The 19,253-nt window shown below is 37.2% G+C and overlaps 1 non-coding gene and 1 pseudogene across 1 annotated transcript; both read right to left on the bottom strand.

Moving 5' to 3' along the window:
* Window positions 1-19,253, bottom strand: part of LOC113869217 — a 144,435-nt pseudogene that overhangs the window by 88,816 nt on the left and 36,366 nt on the right.
* On the bottom strand, window positions 6,048-6,154 carry LOC113870580. Its single transcript, XR_003505601.1, has one exon. It is a non-coding gene; the product is annotated as a small nucleolar RNA R71 (small nucleolar RNA).

Here is a 19,253-nt window from a genome sequence, read left to right as displayed (position 1 = left end):
TTCTTTGTTCTTTTTTTTTTTTTTTAAATACCAAACAACTCAATATCCACAATATAGAAGTATTTCCTAGAGGCACCCCCACACTTATTAAAGACTCATTCCCAAAACAATTCCAAAGCTCTTATAATCCCTAAGGTTATGGAACATCATAGTTTTTCACTATATGGCTTATAATGAGCTAAAATCAAGGAAGGGTTATAAAGGCTCAAAGGGGGTAAACAAGAGGAATCAATGTAAGGTAAGTCAATTTGGCAAAGTAGCTACAATTTGAAGAAAAGCCTAAATCATATCAATAATGCATGTGACAAGAAGCTTCAAAAAGATACAAGGCAAAACCAAAGGTAATCTAGCAACATGAGTGAAATCACATAAGAAAGAAGTAAAATATGCTCAAAATTCTGACAAGGTTTATATTCTATCATTAATGAATCAAACTCAAAATTTTCAAGCAACTTGCTCAACTAAAAATGTAAAAATGACTCATATCAAGTATTGCAACTTATCAACTAAAAATGGTGTAACAACTTTCACAATTCCTACATCTAGAAATTAAAAAGAAAGGATGAAAACTCCAACAAAATATCATCAAAACAGAAAAATAGAAGCACAAACTGCAGAATTTGAAAAATGGCAAAAAATGAAAAAAAATGGAAAATAGAAAACTGCAGAAAACAAAAAACAGAAAATGAAAACTGCAGAAAATGAAAAAAAGAAAACAAAAACTGCAGAAAATGAAAACAGCAAACGAACACTGCAGAAAACGAAAACACCAACACAAGTTTTCATGCAACTCCCCCCACACTTAAAAGTTACATTGTCCTCAATGCAGCCAAACGACAAAGACAGTTTCAAAGAATACAGAATGGGGAAAGAACTCCCTCAAGGTTCAAGAGTTGGTGCTTCCAAGGACATGCTTTCTACAATTTCCTCCTCCAACTTTGGACTTTGATGAAATTCCTTGAGTTGATGTCCATTGACCTTGAAAATGCTACTGGTGACTTCATTCTTAATTTCAACTACACCATGGGAAAACACATTAGTAACAACAAAAGGACCATCCCATCTAGATCTAACTTTACTGGCTATAAGTTTTAGGCAAGAATTGAACAAAAGCACTTGTTGGCCCACTTTGAACTCCTTTCTCAAAATATGTCTATCATGAAAGCGTTTGACTTTTTCCTTTTATATTTTTGAGTTCTCATAGGCTTCTTAACGAAGCTCCTCAAGCTGTTGTAATTGAAGCTTCCTTTCTATACCTGCTTGTTCAAACTCCAAGTTACAATGTCTTACCACCCAATATGCTCTATGCTCAATCTCAACAGGCAGATGACATGCTTTACCAAACACAATCCTGTAAGGAGACATCCCAATCGGTGTCCGGTAAGCTGTCCTATGAGCCCAAAGAGCATCCTCCAAAAATTTGCTCCAATCTTTTCTATTGGGGTGTACTATCTTCTGCAAAATCTGCTTGATTTCCCTGTTAAAAACCTTGGCCTGCCCATTAGTTTGGGGATGATAAGCTGTAGAAACTTGATGCACAACCCCATACTTATGAAGCAAAGCCTGCATGCTTCTATTGCAGAAATGGCTTCCCCTATCACTGATAATGGCTTTAGGCACACCAAACCTGCAAAAATGTTAGATCTAACAAAATCCAGAACAACTTTAGAATCATTAGTTTTGGTAGCCTTAGCCTCCACCCATTTGGAAACATAATCTACAGCTAGTAAAATAAATGTGTAACCAAAATATATAGGAAATGGACCCATAAAATCAATACCCCAAACATAAAAAATCTCACAGAAAATGATCGACTGCTGGGGCATCTCATGTCTCTGTGTAATGGCCATCCCTGCTCTCTCACACTGCTCACAGGTGCTGAAGAATTGATTTGCATCTCTGAAAATGGTAGGCCAGTAAAACCCAATCTCCAACACCTTCCTAGCTGTCCTATATGATCCATAATGTCCTCCAACAGGTAAACCATGACAAAATTGAAGCACAGAATGGATCTCCTGATCTGGAATGCACCTTAGAATCACTTGGTCGCTGCAAAATCTCCAAAGATAAGGGTCATCCCAAACATAATATTTAGCCTCACTTTTTAGTTTGGCTATCTGTGCTTTAGACGCATCGTAGGAAAGATACCTGCAACCAGGTAATTCACAATATTAGCAAACCAAGGAGTAATATCATGTAACTGCATCAACTGCTCCTCAAGAAAATCATCTTTAATCAGAAAGGGATCAACATTCCCCTCTTCAATCCTACTCAAGTGATCTTCTACCAAATTCTCTGCACCACTCCTATCTATGATCTCAATATCAAACTCCTGAAGGAGAAGAATCCATCTGATCAATCTGGGTTTAGTATCGGGCTTCTTTAACAGGAATTTCAAAGCTACATGGTCAGAATATACAATAATCCTAGAGCCTAGCAAATATGAACGAAATTTATCTAAAGCAAATACAATAGCTAGAAGCTCTTTTTCAGTAGTGGTGTAATTAACTTGAGCTGCATCTAATGTGCGAGAAGCATAAGCTATTACATGAGAAAGCCTCCCAACCCGCTGAGCTAGAACAGCTCCAAGTGCATAGTTAGATGCGTTGCACATGAGCTCGAAAGGAAGCTCCCAATCAGGTGGCTGAACAATAGGTGTTGTGGTAAGCTGCCGCTTCAGCTCCAGAAAAGCTAGCTGACAAGGCTGATCGAAAACAAACTCTACCTCTTTCTGCAGAAGCTTGGACAATGGCACTGCAATCTTGCTGAAGTCCTGTATAAATCTCCTGTAAAAACCTGCATGTCCAAGGAAGGAACACACTTCTCGCACAGAAGTGGGGTAAGGTAGAGAAGCAATGATATCAATTTTATCCTTATCAACCTGAATACCCTGACTGGAGACTAAGTGACCCAAGACTATACCTTCTGTGACCAAAAAATGACACTTCTCAAAATTTAACACAACTCTTTTCCACTTCGCAGTGTAATAGCACTCATATTTCCCTTTGGATTCATGATTGTTTGAGAAGGCAGATTACTGGAACCTTGAGACTGAATCTGACTCAATTGAGTTGCTAGTTGTCCAACCTGAATCTTCAAATTCTGGACAGTTACTTGCATGTTCTGTTGAAACTGTAGGTTATTTGTAGCCATCTGTTGCATTATCTCCTGAAATGACGGCTCACTTCTTTGTACAGGAGGGGATGGTGGAGGTGGTTATCACCTGAATGGAGGCTGATATTTGCCAACAACAGGTTGAAATGAAGGTTGTTGGCTTTGTTGTTGCTGCTGCTGCTGCTGTTGCCCCCCATTTTAGGTTTGAATGATCTCTCCAACCTGGATTATATGTCTGGGAGTATGGGTTATAAATCTGATGCTACTGATTTGGAGCTCTATATTGCTGCTGTTGGTTTGTGTAGATTCCAGAAACATTCACATCTGTCTCTTACAATGTAGGGCATGAATCTGTAGGGTGCTCAGTGGAAGTACATATGTCACAGACTCTTGCTGGTTGCTCACTAACTGCACTTACTTGTTGTTGACCAATTGCCAAATGCCTCACCATGGTGGTCAACTCGTTGATTTTGTTTTCTGATGAATCCATATTTTTACTGATATTTTAGCATAATTCTAGCTCATTTAATAAGGAAAATATATGAAGAAAGCAGAAAAACTCAGAAAAAGAGAATGATTGAAAGTTTTATTTCAATTTGTAGTTATTTTCGCATTGGTAGAATTTATTCTTAGTTCTTAAGGAATTTATCTTGTTTTGAAGGAATAAGCTGAGCAAAAGTCATGGAAATGGAGAATCAATGGGAAGGAAGAGGAAGAATGGCAATGTTGGACTCCAAAATACAAGAATTATGGGTTGCAGCCTGGGCGTGATCACTATTGTTAGTGAAAGTGATCATTCCAGAGCCTAAAGGAGAAGAAGAGCCTGTGCGTAATCACTTTTATTTACGAAAGTGAGCGTTCCAGAAAAGACTCCATTCCTGAGGAGCTGCGCGTTGTCACTTTCGCCAACGAAAGTGAGCGTTCCAGAGGCACTTGTATCAGGACAGCTTGCGCGTGGTTACTATTACTCACGAAAGTGATCACGCGCAGCCCTCGACCTCCTGCGTTGCCACTCTTATGAATTAAAGTGAATGTTCCAGAGAAGCCTTCAACTCTGCAAGTTGCGCGTGGTTACTCTTGCTCTTGAAAGTGAACACGCGCACTACATAAAGCTTCTGCGTGGTTACTCTTGTGAACAAAAGTGACAACGCGCAGAACTGAGGTTTCTATATATACATGATTGAAGCGCGAAAATGGGGATTCAGTTCATTTTTCAGTTTTTTTTAGTTAGTTTCTGGTTAGAGGAAGTGAGAGGGAGGAGTGGGGATTCAGATCTTGGAGCTTCACGAAGAGGAATTGGAGTGGAGCAAGCTTCCATGGCGTTTCTGAGTTTCTTCTTCTCTTCTTCTCTTTCTTTTTCTTCTTCTGCTGCCATGGCTGTGTAATTCGTTCATAGTTAGTGATTGTAGATCTGAAATGAACATGTTGAATTGATTTGGATCTGTATTTCAAGCTTTGGAATAGATTGAGTGATTGATTCTGAACTTCACGTGTGAATTGAATGGAAATTTGATTAACTAAATTTAGAGGAACCTTTGTCAATGGAAATTGAATTTGTTCTTCAAATTTGAACCAATCACCGAGATTTTAGTTTTCTTAGGGATAAGGAACTTTGATCTTGCAATCTTTTGGTTTCTTACACTTAAAGCAACATTGAATTGAATTAGATCTAAGGAATTAGAATGGTTTAATTGAATGTTAGGTTCACCGAGTTAAGGAATTAACCTCTGAATAGTATAAAGTGAAACTGATTGTCATTCTTTCCAATTGCTTGTTAATTCAGAACTTTATTGATTAAACATTGGAGTTTTGGTGAAGCAATTCCCTAGCTATGGTTTTTCCCTCTGTTATCACATAACTGTGTGTTCATTGTCTTGTTTTCTGCAAGTTCATTTTACTTTTAATTGTTCCAGTTTGCTGCTGTTATATGTTACAAATCTCATTCCAAAATTCGTATGGCTCAAATGGTTATAATTCTGTGAAGTGGTACTTGAAACCTAAATTCCCTGTGGAGACGATATTTGGATCTTAAATTTACTCATCACTTGCTGCAATCCTAGTGCACTTGCTAGTATAGATTGCTAACAACAAGTTTTTGGCGCCGTTGCCGGGGAATTAGAGTTTCAATATCATTAGTAACATAAGAATAGCTAGATTGAGTATTTTGTTTCTCTGAATTTCTGTAGTATTAGTCTATAGTTAGACATTTTGTCCATTCTGCATAATTCTGCAACTTTTAAACTTGTGTTTCAATTACTTTTACTGATATTTGCTGCATAATTTTCGTGGTTCAGTTCTGAATACTAACTTGTAGTTTACTTTTGCTTCATTTTGATTTGTATATGCGTGGCAAAAACAAAAACAAATCAACTCTAGTCTTTGATCCTGACATAGACATAACCTTGAGGAGATTGAGAAAAGAGTCTAGAGCAGAAAAAGTCATAGGGAGTGATAGTGAATTAGAAGCTGTCCATTCTCCAGAATTTTAGAACAATCCTAGAGTGAAAAGAACACCTACATCTTTGAGACAACTAAATTCAGAAATAGAGATGGCAGAACAAAATAGAATTAGAACATTAGGGGACTATGCAATTCCTAACATGCAAGGTTTTAACTCTTCTATAATCAGGCCAACTATTCAAGCCAACCATTTTGAGATCAAACCTGCCTTGTTACACTTAGTCCAACAAGATCAGTTTTGTAGTGGAAATTCTGATGATCCTAACTTACATATTTCAAATTTTCTTCAACTATGTGACACCATAAGAATAAATGGGGTTAGTGAAGAAACCATCAGACTGAGACTATTTCCTTTTTCCTTGAGAGATAGAGCAAAATGCGGGTTACAAGCTCAACCACAAGGAAGCATTACAACTTGGACAGAACTTGTGAATAGGTTTCTAACCAAGTACTTCCCTCCATCCAAAGCTGCTAAACTGAGAGGAGAAATTACATCCTTTGTTCAGCAAGATGGAGAATCATTGTATGAAGCTTGGGAAAGATACAAAGAACTGCTTAGAAGGTGTCCACATCATTGTATTCCAGATTGGATGCAATTGGAAACTTTTTATAATGGGATGAATGCAGTAACAAGAACAATGGTTGATGCTGCTGCTGGAGGTTCATTAAATACAAAGTCCTTGGAAGAAGCTCAGAGGATTATTGACATGATGGCATCTTCAATGTATCAGAATTAAAACTCAAGGAACCAAGGAAGAAACTCTGGTCATGAAGCTAAAGTTCTGGAAACTTTTCTTGCACAAAATCAGCTACAAAATCAATAGTTTTCAGAACAATTAGCTGCCTTAACACAACAAATCAACAATCTTCAAACAGGGAGTATGCCTACCAGTCAGCTAAGTTCTGATTTTTGTGGAGGAAACCATGCAAATGGTGCATGTGAGGCATCCACAAGTGAACCACAAGAGCAAGTGAATTATATGAATAATTTTCAGAGACAACAACCATCATATCCCCCTGGATTTCAATTTTTGAATAATAGAACTCAGCAATATTCTAATTGGAATAATCAATATTCTGCTGCAAAGAATTCTAACTCAAATTTTCCTTTTTCTAATGCAGGTCTAGCAACACAACAGCCTTATTTTCAGAGGAATTCATCCACTCAACCTCAAGGAAATTAGAAATTTTCCAGACCTATGAATGAGAGGTTGACTGAGATGGAAGAAACTATGCTGCAATTCATGAAGGTGACTCAAACAAGCTTCAAAAACCAAGAAGCTTCCATGAAGAAACTAGAGACACAGATTGGACAATTAGCTGAACAATTATCCAGCAGGGATGAAGGAAGATTTCCAAGCAATACAGTAATCAATCCTAAAGAGCAATGTCAAGCCATAACTACAAGGAGTGGAGCTGTAGTTGCAAGCCCTAAACCAGCAGAAAAGAAAGTGAATGATGCAGCAGAGAGAAAAATTGAACAAGATCTGCAACAAGGAAATTTTAAGCTATTGAAGAAAGACCATTCAAGAGAAAAAGAAAAAGTTCCCATGAATTCTGAAAGGAAAACCAAAAAGCAACTCTTTGAGGAAGCTTGTAAGCCAATAGACCCAGAAAAATACAAGAGGCTGCCTTATCCTCAAAGAGTCCAAAATCCTAAACAAGAGGAACAATTTGAAAGGTTTATGAATGTCTTTAAGAAATTACAAATTAACATTCCTTTTGCAGAAGCTTTGGAGCAAATGCCTTCATATGCAAAGTTCATGAAAGAACTACTTTCCAGAAAAAGGAAGCTAGAGCATGACAAAACAGTACCTTTGACAGAGGAGTGCAGTGCCATTCTTAAGAGAAAGCTTCCTCAAAAGTTGAAAGATCCTGGATCATTTAGCATTCCTTGTGAAATAGGAAACTGCACTGTGGGAAGAGCATTGTGTGACTTGGGAGCAAGCATAAATCTAATGCCATTAGCTGTTCTACAAAAACTTGGCATAGAGGAAGTGAAGCCTACCAACATTACACTGCAGCTAGCTGATAGATCATACACTTATCCATATGGAGTTGTTGAAGATTTATTAGTTAAAGTTGACAAGTTTATTTTTCCTGCAGATTTTGTGATTCTGGACATGGAAGTGGATTCTAACATTCCTTTGATCCTAGGGAGGCCATTTCTTGCAACCGGAAGAGCTTTAATAGATGTGCAAAAAGGTGAACTTATGCTTCGAGTTCAAGATGAGAAGGTAATATTTAATGTGTTTGAAGCTTTAAAATATCCAGTTGAAGATAATACATGTATGAAGGTAGATATACTGGATGCTTTTATTACACAACACCATATGAAAGAATTTGATGAAATTGCTGTGTTAGAAGAGGTAATATCTGCAGGGAATGACAAATCTGAAACTCTGAATGAAGAAGATATCATGGAAATGCAGCAGCAATTGGAAGCTCTGTCGATCCAAAAACAAGCAGAAAATTTAGTGAAAGAAGAGCTGAAAAAGGATGATAAAGAAGAGGAAAGGCAAAGGCTAGAACTGAAACAACTCCCTTCACACTTGCGGTATGCATTTCTGGATGAGAATCATGAAAATCCAGTCATCATCAACAATGAACTTAAGGAAGAACAAGAGGAAAAATTGCTCAAAATTTTGAGAGAACACAAATCTGCAATTGGTTGGAGTATTGCAGACCTGAAAGGTATAAATCCCTCATTTTGTAAGCACAGAATTTTATTTGAAGAGAATTTTAAGCTTGTTGTGCAGCCACAAAGGAGGTTAAACCCAGCCATGAAAGAGGTAGTTAAAAAAGAGGTCATAAAGCTGTTAGATGCAGGAATAATATACCCTATTTCTGATAGCAATTGGGTAAGTCCAGTCCAAGTTGTTCCAAAGAAAGGTGGTATGACAGTGGTACCTAATGAAAAGAATGAACTTGTCCCTACTAGAACTGTGACTGGATGGAGAATGTGCATAGACTATAGAAAATTAAATGATGCAACCAGAAAAGACCATTTCCCACTACTATTTGCAGATCAAATGTTAGAAAGACTTGCTGGACATTCATTTTATTGTTTTCTTGATGGGTATTCAGGATATAATCAAATAGCTGTAGATCCTTTAGATCAAGAGAAAACTGCATTTACATGTCCATTTGGAGTCTTTGCATATAGGACAATGCCATTTGGTTTGTGTAATGCCCCTGCCACTTTCCAAAGATGCATGCTTTCTATTTTTTCTGATTTGGTAGAAAACATCATAGAAGTGTTCATGGACGATTTCTCTGTTTTTGGTGATTCTTTTGATGATTGTTTAGCTAATCTATCCACTGTTTTGCAGAGATGTCAAGATACTAACCTTGTGTTAAATTGGGAGAAGTGCCATTTCATGGTACAAGAAGGCATTGTCCTTGGTCATAAAATTTCAGAGAAGGGAATGGAGGTGGACCAAGCTAAAATAGAAGTCATTAGTAAATTGCCTCCACCTGTCAATGTTAAGGGAGTTAGAAGTTTTTTAGGACATGCTGGTTTTTATAGAAGATTCATAAAAGATTTTTCCAAGATTGCTAAACCCTTGAGTAATTTACTTGTAAAAGATGCAGATTTCATATTTGATGATAATTGTTTGCATGCATTTTCTGTTTTAAAAGAGAAACTGATTTCTGCACCTATTCTTGCAAAACCAGATTGGAATTTACCTTTTGAACTCATGTGTGATGCAAGTGATAGTGCAGTAGGTGATGTTTTAGGACAGAGGAAAGATAGGAAATTACATGCTATATATTATTCAGGCAAAGTGTTAAATCCTGCACAAGTGAATTACACAACAACAGAAAAAGAACTTTTAGCTGTTGTATATGCTTTTGATAAGTTCAGATCATATTTAATGGGTTCAAAAGTGATTGTATACACTGATCATGCTGCTCTTAAATATCTTTTGACAAAACAGGATGCAAAGCCCAGATTATTAAGATGGATTCTACTCCTCCAAGAATTTGAGCTAGAAATCAAAGACAAGAAAGGGAAAGAAAACAGTGTAGCAGACCACTTGTCCAGACTTCCTTTGGAGAGTTTAACCACTGAATCATTGGAAATAAATGAAGAATTTCCAGATGAAAAGCTATTTGCAGTGGAAAACATGCCTTGGTTTGCTGACATTGCAAATTTTAAAGCCACTCAATTCATTCCAAAGAGGTTTACTTGGCAACAAAAGAAGAAGTTCTTACATGACAGCAAATTCTATGTTTGGGAAGACCCATATCTGTTCAAAATTGGAATAGATGGGTTAATTAGAAGATGCATTCCACAAAGTGAGCAAGCTGAGATACTATGGCATTGTCACAATTCAGAATATGGAGGCCACCATGCAAGTTCAAGGACTGCTGCAAAAGTCTTACAAGCAGGTTTCTTTTGGCCTACACTCTTCAAAGATGCCAAGAAGTATGTGGAAAACTGTGATAAAGAACTGGAAATATTTCAAGAAGACATGAGCTGCCATTAACCAACATCCTAGAAGTGGAACCATTTGATGTATGAGGGATTGATTTCATGGGACCATTTCCCCCATCATTCTCACACGAATACATTCTAGTTGCAGTGGATTATGTGTCTAAATGGGTAGAAGCAATTCCCACCAGATCAAATGATGCAAAGGTAGTGATTTCTTTTATAAGAAAGAACATTTTTTCAAGATTTGGTGTGCCTAGAGTGCTGATAAGTGATGGAGGTACTCACTTCTACAACAAGTATCTTGAAGCTGTATTAATGAAATATGGTGTGAAGCATAAGGTTGCTACTCCATACCATCCACAAACAAGTGGACAAGTGGAGGTTTCAAATAGAGAGATCAAGCAAATTCTAGAGAAAGTAGTGAACAGTTCAGGGAAGGATTAGTCAAAGAAACTGGATGACTCACTGTAGGCATATAGAACTGCTTTTAAAACTCCAATTGGTATGTCTCCATATCAGCTAGTATTTGGAAAGGCTTGTCACTTACCTCTAGAGCTGGAGCACAGAGCATATTGGACTACCAAGTGGCTTAACTTTTATTTGTCAAGTGCTGGAAAGAAGAGAGTTTTACAGTTGCATGAATTGGAAGAATTCAGACAACAAGCTTATGAGAATGCAAAGTTGTACAAAGAAAGAACCAAGAGGATCCATGACAAATTTATTCTGCAAAAGATTTCAGACCTGGCCAGCAAGTACTATTATTCAATTCAAGATTAAAATTGTTTCCAGGGAAACTGAAATCTAGATGGTCTGGACCATTTTTAATTAAGGAAACTTCTCCCTTTGGAGCAATTCTTATAGAAGATCTGAAAACAGGGAGAGAATTCAAGGTCAATGGCCAAAGATTGAAGATCTATCATGGAGAGGAATTTACAAGGAACATATCATGCATGAAACTGGTTTCTCTTGAGTGAGAAACATTTAATGTCAAGCTAATGACATTAAAGAAGCGCTTTGTGAGAGGCAACTCACATTTCTAACCCAATTTAAGTTTTCTGCATTATTTTTGAATTAACAGTATCCATAGAAGTCAAAGTCTGCACTTTTCATCTTGGTTACCTTGCTGAATTTGATGTTTGGAATAAATCTGGTGGCTAAAACAAGAATGCAGATTGGAATTAATTAGAATGCTTAAAGTTCTTGTACAGTCTGAATAATAGTTATCAAATTCTGCAAATTCTCTGAAAAATACAAAGTTCTGCATCATACTCATCATATTCTATAATTTTGGTGCAAAAGGTAAATTTTGAAGCATGCTAAATCTGTCATTTGTAGCGAATCTGATAAATGCAATTGGACTTCATGCTATAATGTGTTATGGGAAAGTCAGAATTGCATTATGAATACTTGTTCTGCAGAAATTCTGCAGAATTCAGCCTTGAATGAATGTTGCATATGTAATTAAGGGTGAACATGATGAGGGAAGTAGGTATTTTGTATGGTAAGTGTGTATTGGAATGATTATGATTTGTTAAGTGAGCCAATTAAAGTTTGGAGAACTTGAATTGATGAAAGGAATCACTCTTTTGCAGGAAAGCAATCACGCAGAGATGGAATTCTAAGATTCCCTCTGGAACAATCACTCTCGCTGATGAGAGTGATAACGCAGAAACTGACTAGGAAACACAGCTCTCTGGAACAATCACTCTCGCTGATGAGAGTGATAACGCAGAGGCAGATGAGAAAAACACACTCTCTGGATCACTTCCTTTCCTTGTAAAGAGTGACCACGCGCAGGTAAGTATGGAATATTTCATAGCGCGTTACTCCTTTTAATGAAAAAAGTGACCACGCTCAAGCAAAAAGCTTGCGCGTTATCACTTTGCCCAGCAATAGTGATAACGCGCATTGCATTCAAAATTTTCAAGTTCTCTAGAACACTCACTCTGTTCGACAAGAGTGACAACGCAGAATTTTTTTTAACAAGGGAACGTTCACTTCTCACTTAAAAAGTGGGCACGTGCACACGCGTGACCCCAGACTCCATATAAAGGAACCACGCTCACATCCATTTAAACCTAAATCCCCATTCCCCTCTGAAATTCCTCTGACTTTCAATCTTTCGTGAGGCAACCAGCAAGCAATTCCTCTGTCATTCACATTTCTGAAGCTCAAGGTACGTTCTCTGCATTCTCTGAAATTGTATTTAGGGTTTTTCTTTGCTGCAACTCTGGAAAAATGTCAAAAATGGCAAGTGGGGAAATATCTTGAGCGTATTCGATTTAAGGAACTTTAAATACTGTGAATAGGTTTTCAAAGTCATTCAATCTCCTCTGTTAACATATTTACATCTGCATTATGCGAAAAATCTGAACATGACTTTGAAAGAAATAGAAATACTCCAGTTGCCATCAACGAAAATACTCTTTGCATGTAATATTTGAATGTTGATGTCTGAACTGAGTTGTATGGAACGAATTACTGTTGTATATTGCACTGCCTGATTGTACAGATAGCATACTGATAGTCCTGCATTAAATTGATCTTTAGTCTTTGATGATAATGAATGAGTGCACTGTCCTAATTGTATGTGATTCAAAGAAACAATAGGCAATATTCTGGATGAATTTTACTGTCAGAAGAAAATTTCTTTTAGGAACCATTAGTAGTTGAAATGTGGTTGACAATTGTGATTCTTTTTCTGCATTCTTGGTGAAATTGTGAACTCTAAGGAAACAAATTATGAAGGCCAGTTTAAAATCCCCTGAATATGGTTTGATTAATTTTGTACCTAAGTTCTGGTATATCTGAAAAGTTAAGAGAGCATGTAAAAAAATATGTTGATGACCTATAATAGCATCTCTGTGTTAACCTGATGTGCTTTGAGAGTGTGCACTCTAAACTACAAATTTAAAGGTTTAACCAATTTTGACTGTGATTGCTTAGTAATTTGCAATAGTGCTTGTATGTTGATATGATTACATTCTCATGACAGCAACTGATTGTAAATAGATACATACTGCAAGTTGGAAATCTGCACATGGATTGATTGAAATTATCTAGTAAAGAGATGTATATTGTCACAATTCTGTGTCATGAATTTTAAACTGTCAAATTACTTGTTTGTTTTTGCAGCCACTTCAAAATGGTCAGAACTTCTTTGAATACACCAGTTGGACCTTCTAAGAAGACCAAAGCTGGATCTGCCAGCAACACTCCAAGAAGGAGATCTATCAGGAATATGCAAGCTGGAACAGCCAGGAATTCTTCAACCACTAAAAGAGAAAGAACTGATGGTGTCTCACCTTCCTCACCCATTGAAATCGCTGACCCTCCTCAGCCAAGTGTACCCACACCTGCAACCTATTCACCACCTCAGCCGACCAGAAGAAATGCTCCTTCTACCTCTACCACTACTGATCATGATCCAAGATTCAGGAGTATTGCTCACGAAAACTATTTCAAGGCAAATATTCTGAGGAGGAAGATTGTCCCAGATAGAGCCTTTGAAATTGCTGAAGGCAACTACCCTGAGTACTCAGAAGAAATTCAGAAAAGGGGATGGGACAACTTCTGCTCCTTGGCTGATAACGGTTGGAGAGAAATTACACAGGAGTTTTATGCAAATGCAATGCGGTTTAAGGGAGACCAAATTCCCAAATTTCACACAATGGTCAAGGGTATGAGGGTGGATTTCACTGCTGCCAACATCAATCGAGTGTTGGAAATTTACACTGAAAGGCAACCTGGGCAGATGGACTTCACTGACTTTAAGAATAGTCCAGATAAGGATTATATTGAAATCCTGCACAGAATTGGAAGGCCAGGCACAACTTGGCAGCTGAACCTCGCCCAAAAACCCAAGTGTATCACCACCAAGAACCTGCTACCATTTGCTAAAGTCTGGAGTACTTTTCTGTTGAATTCTTTCATGCCAGCCAAGCATAGTTCAACCCTGGCAGTAAAGAGGGCTGAATTATTGTTTGCTATTGTTAATGATATGTACATTGATGCAGGGGAAGTAATTAGTGAATGTATCTTAAATATTCTGAAAACAAAAAGAGATTCACTAGCCTTTCCCTCATTAATCACTTTACTATGTGAGGATGCAGGGGTTGAAGTTAGAGACTACCAAGAGAAAATCAGATCTGCTCCCCCTATCTCTGTCTCAATGGTAAAGGAAATCTATGCCACCACCTCCTGCACTTCAGCTGCACCTATCCCCACCCAGTTCAGAAAGGAGAAACCAATGAAGATGAAGGACATCCTACATCTTTTGGTTGAAAGGCAAAATCAATTGGCTGAACGACAAACTGTGCTCCACAACAGTTTGAAGGCAGGAACTATGCTAGTGGAATGCGTGTTGATGAATCTTGGTCAGAAGATGGGAATGACTAAAGATGAACTTTATCACACACCAGACTTGGCCGAGAATGCTCAATGTCTACGCTCATCAGTCTTTAAAGACTTGCCAATCTACAAGACTCATTTTCCACAGCCAACTGAAGAAGTGGTGGAGGAAGAAGAAGATGAGGAGGATGAGGAAGAAGATGAAGATGAAATTTCTGATGAGGAGGATGCTCAAGATGACTAGTTTAGGATTTTTGTTTTCTTTTCTGTTAATTCAAATTTTCTCTTGATGGTCTTGTAATTAAGTTTCAAAGTTTTTGGTTTCATTTTAGAATTTGGGTTTGTAATTTGCACACTTGGTATATTTTGGTTTCATGCTAATTCTAAACAATTATATTTTAAACATACATTAATTCTGCAGAATTCAATCCCTTTTCACTTGATAATTGACAGAATTTTTGGTGTTTTGTGCAGAAAATGTCACAACCACACAACACTCATACACCATGGAAACTGACATTTGCACCAGCTACCATGAAAGGGGGGTTTCATTCTCTACCTCTTATTCATGAGTTAGCTTCACAATTACACTGAATTATTCCTGAAAAACACCAAAATACTAGAATAGATAATAAATTGCTGGCTGTTAATCAAATAAAAATGATTGACAATTTTGTGAATTCTGTGTGAATTTCTTTTTAAGTTGTTTTTCCCATTCTTAAAATGAGATCACACTTGTATTTTCAAAAATGAGGCAGTTGCCACTAGGTGCATAAATTTCTGAAAAGTGCATTGTATTTTCATTAATCCACATGATCACTTATAAATACCTAGTGAGATTTGAGCTGTCTAATTCTTTTCTTGTGTGATTAATCATATTTGGCTGTATTCTCTAGAACTTGCCCTTGTTCTTAATTGAATATGCATGTTACAGTTTTCACCCACATGATAGAGGCCATGTTTGATTATACCTAGTCAGCTTAAAGGCCTTCCTTTATGATTGAATGTCTTAGTTCACCCTTTTGAGCTTAATATCCCTTTTCTTGAAATTACCTCATTATAAGCCTTGCTGAAAAACCAATTTTTACCATTCAAAAGATCAAAGGCATAATGAGTTTAATCAAGAATGAATTTTAAAACTAAGTTTGGGGTGGTATCCAGTTTTTAATTGCTTGAGGACAAGCAATGTTCTAAGTTTGGGGTGGGAAATAGCATGCTATCTAAGTTTGAGTTCAACAAGCCAGAAAGAAAGAACAAAAGTGCTGTAGTAAAATGAAAAATTTATGAAGCAAAGCTGTGAAAAGAACAAAAATGTGAGTTCAAAAGAAAAGAAGTGCAGCAAAGTGCTGCAGAGAGAAAAAAAGATAGTGACTGAAAGCAAGAAAAGAAGAAAAGTATCAGTGAAAATTCTGCTGCAAGAAAAAATTTTGTTTGCTGCATAAGTAAGAGAAGTAAGGAGGAATAATGTAGATCCAGGCTAGTTTTAAAACAAATCACTCAAAATGCCTCTGATCTTTTGAAATTGCATGTATTGTTTTCCATTTTCTTTGATACCTACCTTAACCTTAGCCTTGTTATAACCTGAAAAAGTCCTCTAGATGTGTGATTAATTGTACTAAGCAGAGGAGATGGAGAAATTGGGCAAGCATATGGTAGAGTGCAGTGAAATTGATGATTTAGAGTGAAAACAGCACCTAAACACTGTTGAGTGATGAGAGAAACACTTCCAAGTGAGCTGTGATCATGTTGATTAATTGTACTCACATGAATTTTGATGAAAAATATGAACTTAGGTAGCAATTCTTACTCAATGATGACTATGCAGTAGGAATATCATGATGAGTATTTGGAGGAACAACTTGATTGAAAATTTTGCAGAAAACACAGAATTGGAAATTGGAAAATCTGGGAAAAGCAATTTATGAACTGAATTTGAAAATGGAGGAACTTACCCTTGGTTTAGTTTGATTTGCTTGAGGACAAGCAAAAATTCAAGTTTGGGGTGGTGATGAATCCATATTTTTACTGATATTTTAGCATAATTCTAGCTCATTTAATAAGGAAAATATATGAAGAAAGTAGAAAAACTCAGAAAAAGAGAATGATTGAAAGTTTTATTTCAATTTGTAGTTATTTTCGCATTTGTAGAATTTATTCTTAGTTCTTAAGGAATTTATCTTGTTTTGAAGGAATAAGCTGAGCAAAAGTCATGGAAATGGAGAATCAATGGGAAGGAAGAGGAAGAATGGCAATGTTGGACTCCAAAATACAAGAATTATGGGTTGCAGCCTGGGCGTGATCACTATTGTTAGTGAAAGTGATCATTCCAGAGCCTAAAGGAGAAGAAGAGCCTGTGCGTAATCACTTTTATTTACGAAAGTGAGCGTTCCAGAAAAGACTCCATTCCTGAGGAGCTGCGCGTTGTCACTTTCGCCAACAAAAGTGAGCGTTCCAGAGGCACTTGTATCAGGACAGCTTGCGCGTGGTTACTATTACTCACGAAAGTGATCACGCGCAGCGCTCGACCTCCTGCGTTGCCACTCTTATGAATTAAAGTGAATGTTCCAGAGAAGCCTTCAACTCTGCAAGTTGCGCGTGGTTACTCTTGCTCTTGAAAGTGAACACGCGCACTACATAAAGCTTCTGCGTGGTTACTCTTGTGAAGAAAAGTGACAACGCGCAGAACTGAGGTTTCTATATATACATGATTAAAGCGCGAAAACGGGGATTCAGTTCATTTTTCAGTTTTTTTTTAGTTAGTTTCTGGTTAGAGGAACTGAGAGGGAGGAGTGGGGATTCAGATCTTGGAGCTTCACGAAGAGGAATTGGAGTGGAGCAAGCTTCCATGGCATTTCTGAGTTTCTTCTTCTCTTCTTCTCTTTCTTTTTCTTCTTCTGCTGCCATGGCTGTGTAATTCGTTCATAGTTAGGGATTGTAGATCTGAAATGAACATGTTGAATTGATTTGGATCTGGATTTCAAGCTTTGGAATAGATTGAGTGATTGATTCTGAACTTCACGTGTGAATTGAATGGAAATTTGATTAACTAAATTCAGAGGAACCTTTGTCAATGGAAATTGAATTTGTTCTTCAAATCTGAACCAATCACCGAGATTTTAGTTTTCTTAGGGATAAGGAACTTTGATCTTGCAATCTTTTGGTTTCTTACACTTAAAGCAACATTGAATTGAATTAGATCTAAGGAATTAGAATGGTTTAATTGAATGTTAGGTTCACTGAGTTAAGGAATTAACCTCTGAATAGTATAAAGTGAAACTGATTGTCATTCTTTCCAATTGCTTGTTAATTCAGAACTTTATTGATTAAACATTGGAGTTTTGGTGAAGCAATTCCCTAGCTATGGTTTTTCCCTCTGTTATCACATAACTGTGTGTTCATTGTCTTGTTTTCTGCAAGTTCATTTTACTTTTAATTGTTCCAGTTTGCTGCTGTTATATGTTACAAATCTCATTCCAAAATTCGTATGGCTCAAATGGTTATAATTCTGTGAAGTGGTACTTGAAACCTAAATTCCCTGTGGAGAAGATATTTGGATCTTAAATTTACTCATCACTTGCTGCAATCCTAGTGCACTTGCTAGTATAGATTGCTAACAACATTTTCCAGCCTTTGATTTTCCACACCATAAACAGCACTAGTACCAGGACAAAGTGCTATCTCATTCACTCCCTTAGCAGCTCCTCTGAATCTGAATTGTTGAGTGTTGGCTGCCATGTTTGTAATAAGTTTCCTTGCAGTGTGTGGTGTCTTGTCCATCAATGCTCCTCCACTTGCCGCATCTATCATACTCCTGTCCATCAAAGTTAGTCCCTCACAAAAATATTGAATTAGTAATTGCTCACTTATTTGATGGTGGAGACAGGGTAGCACACAACTTGTTGAATCTCTCCCAGTAGTCATACAAAGTCTCCCCATTCAGCTGCCTTATACCACAGATCTCTTTCCTTATTGCTGCAGTTCTGGAGGCAGGGAAGAATTTTTCCAGAAATAACCTTTTCATTTGATTCCATGTAGTGATTGTTAAAGGTAGGAAGTAAAGCCAATCTTTTGAAACATCATCTAGAGAGAAAGGAAACGCCTTCATCTTGACATGGTCTTCAGGCACTCCCTGAGGTCTCATGGTGGAACACACCACATGAAACTCTTTTAAATGCTTATGAGGATCTTCACCTGCAAGTCCATGAAACTTTGGCAACAAATGGATAAGTCCAGATTTAAGCTCATAGGAAATTGTTTCGTCTTCAGGATATTGGACACACCATGACTGATACACAACATTAGGAGTGGCCAATTTCTTCAAAGTTAGCTCAGGGTTATCAGTCATATTCTCAATTTCAAGTTCAGATTCACTTATAGTAGGATTAACAGTTTCAGAAGAAGCACTAAATACACTACCACTGTTTTTGCTAACTCTTATCCTATAAAGTGTTCTCTCTATCTCAGTATCAGGTTGATTCACTACACTAGGGTTGGCCCTGGTCATGTAAGGTTAGAACCGACAAGAACAACAAGCAATCAATGAATGCACAAAGTAGGTTTACAAAGCAAGTACCATCAAAATGCAAGATATGAAGAAGTGACCATGATAAATCTCTTTTTGGTATAGAAAAACACCACAAAAAATTTTAGAATTTTTTGAATTGATTTACCATCGAAACTAGAAGCCTAAAATCAAGAAAAATAGGTCAATAAATGCTGACAAATAAAAAACTTTTAGAAAACATGCGATTTTTGAAAATTGGGGTAGCCTCAACCAGCAGAGCGGGTTGTGGTAGATAGGAAATTTTTTTCTACCCCAAAGTCATGTTTGGTGGGTTAATTTCTGACATTCCTAGCAAAAGTTATGGCACTTTTAAGTTTCACAAAA

Source organism: Abrus precatorius, unplaced genomic scaffold, assembly GCF_003935025.1.
Source record: "Abrus precatorius isolate BTA unplaced genomic scaffold, Abrus_2018 Scaffold6, whole genome shotgun sequence".
NCBI lineage: Eukaryota > Viridiplantae > Streptophyta > Magnoliopsida > Fabales > Fabaceae > Abrus > Abrus precatorius.
The sequence above is the reverse complement of the archived record's forward strand: the minus strand, read 5'-3'. Positions and strand labels throughout refer to the sequence as shown.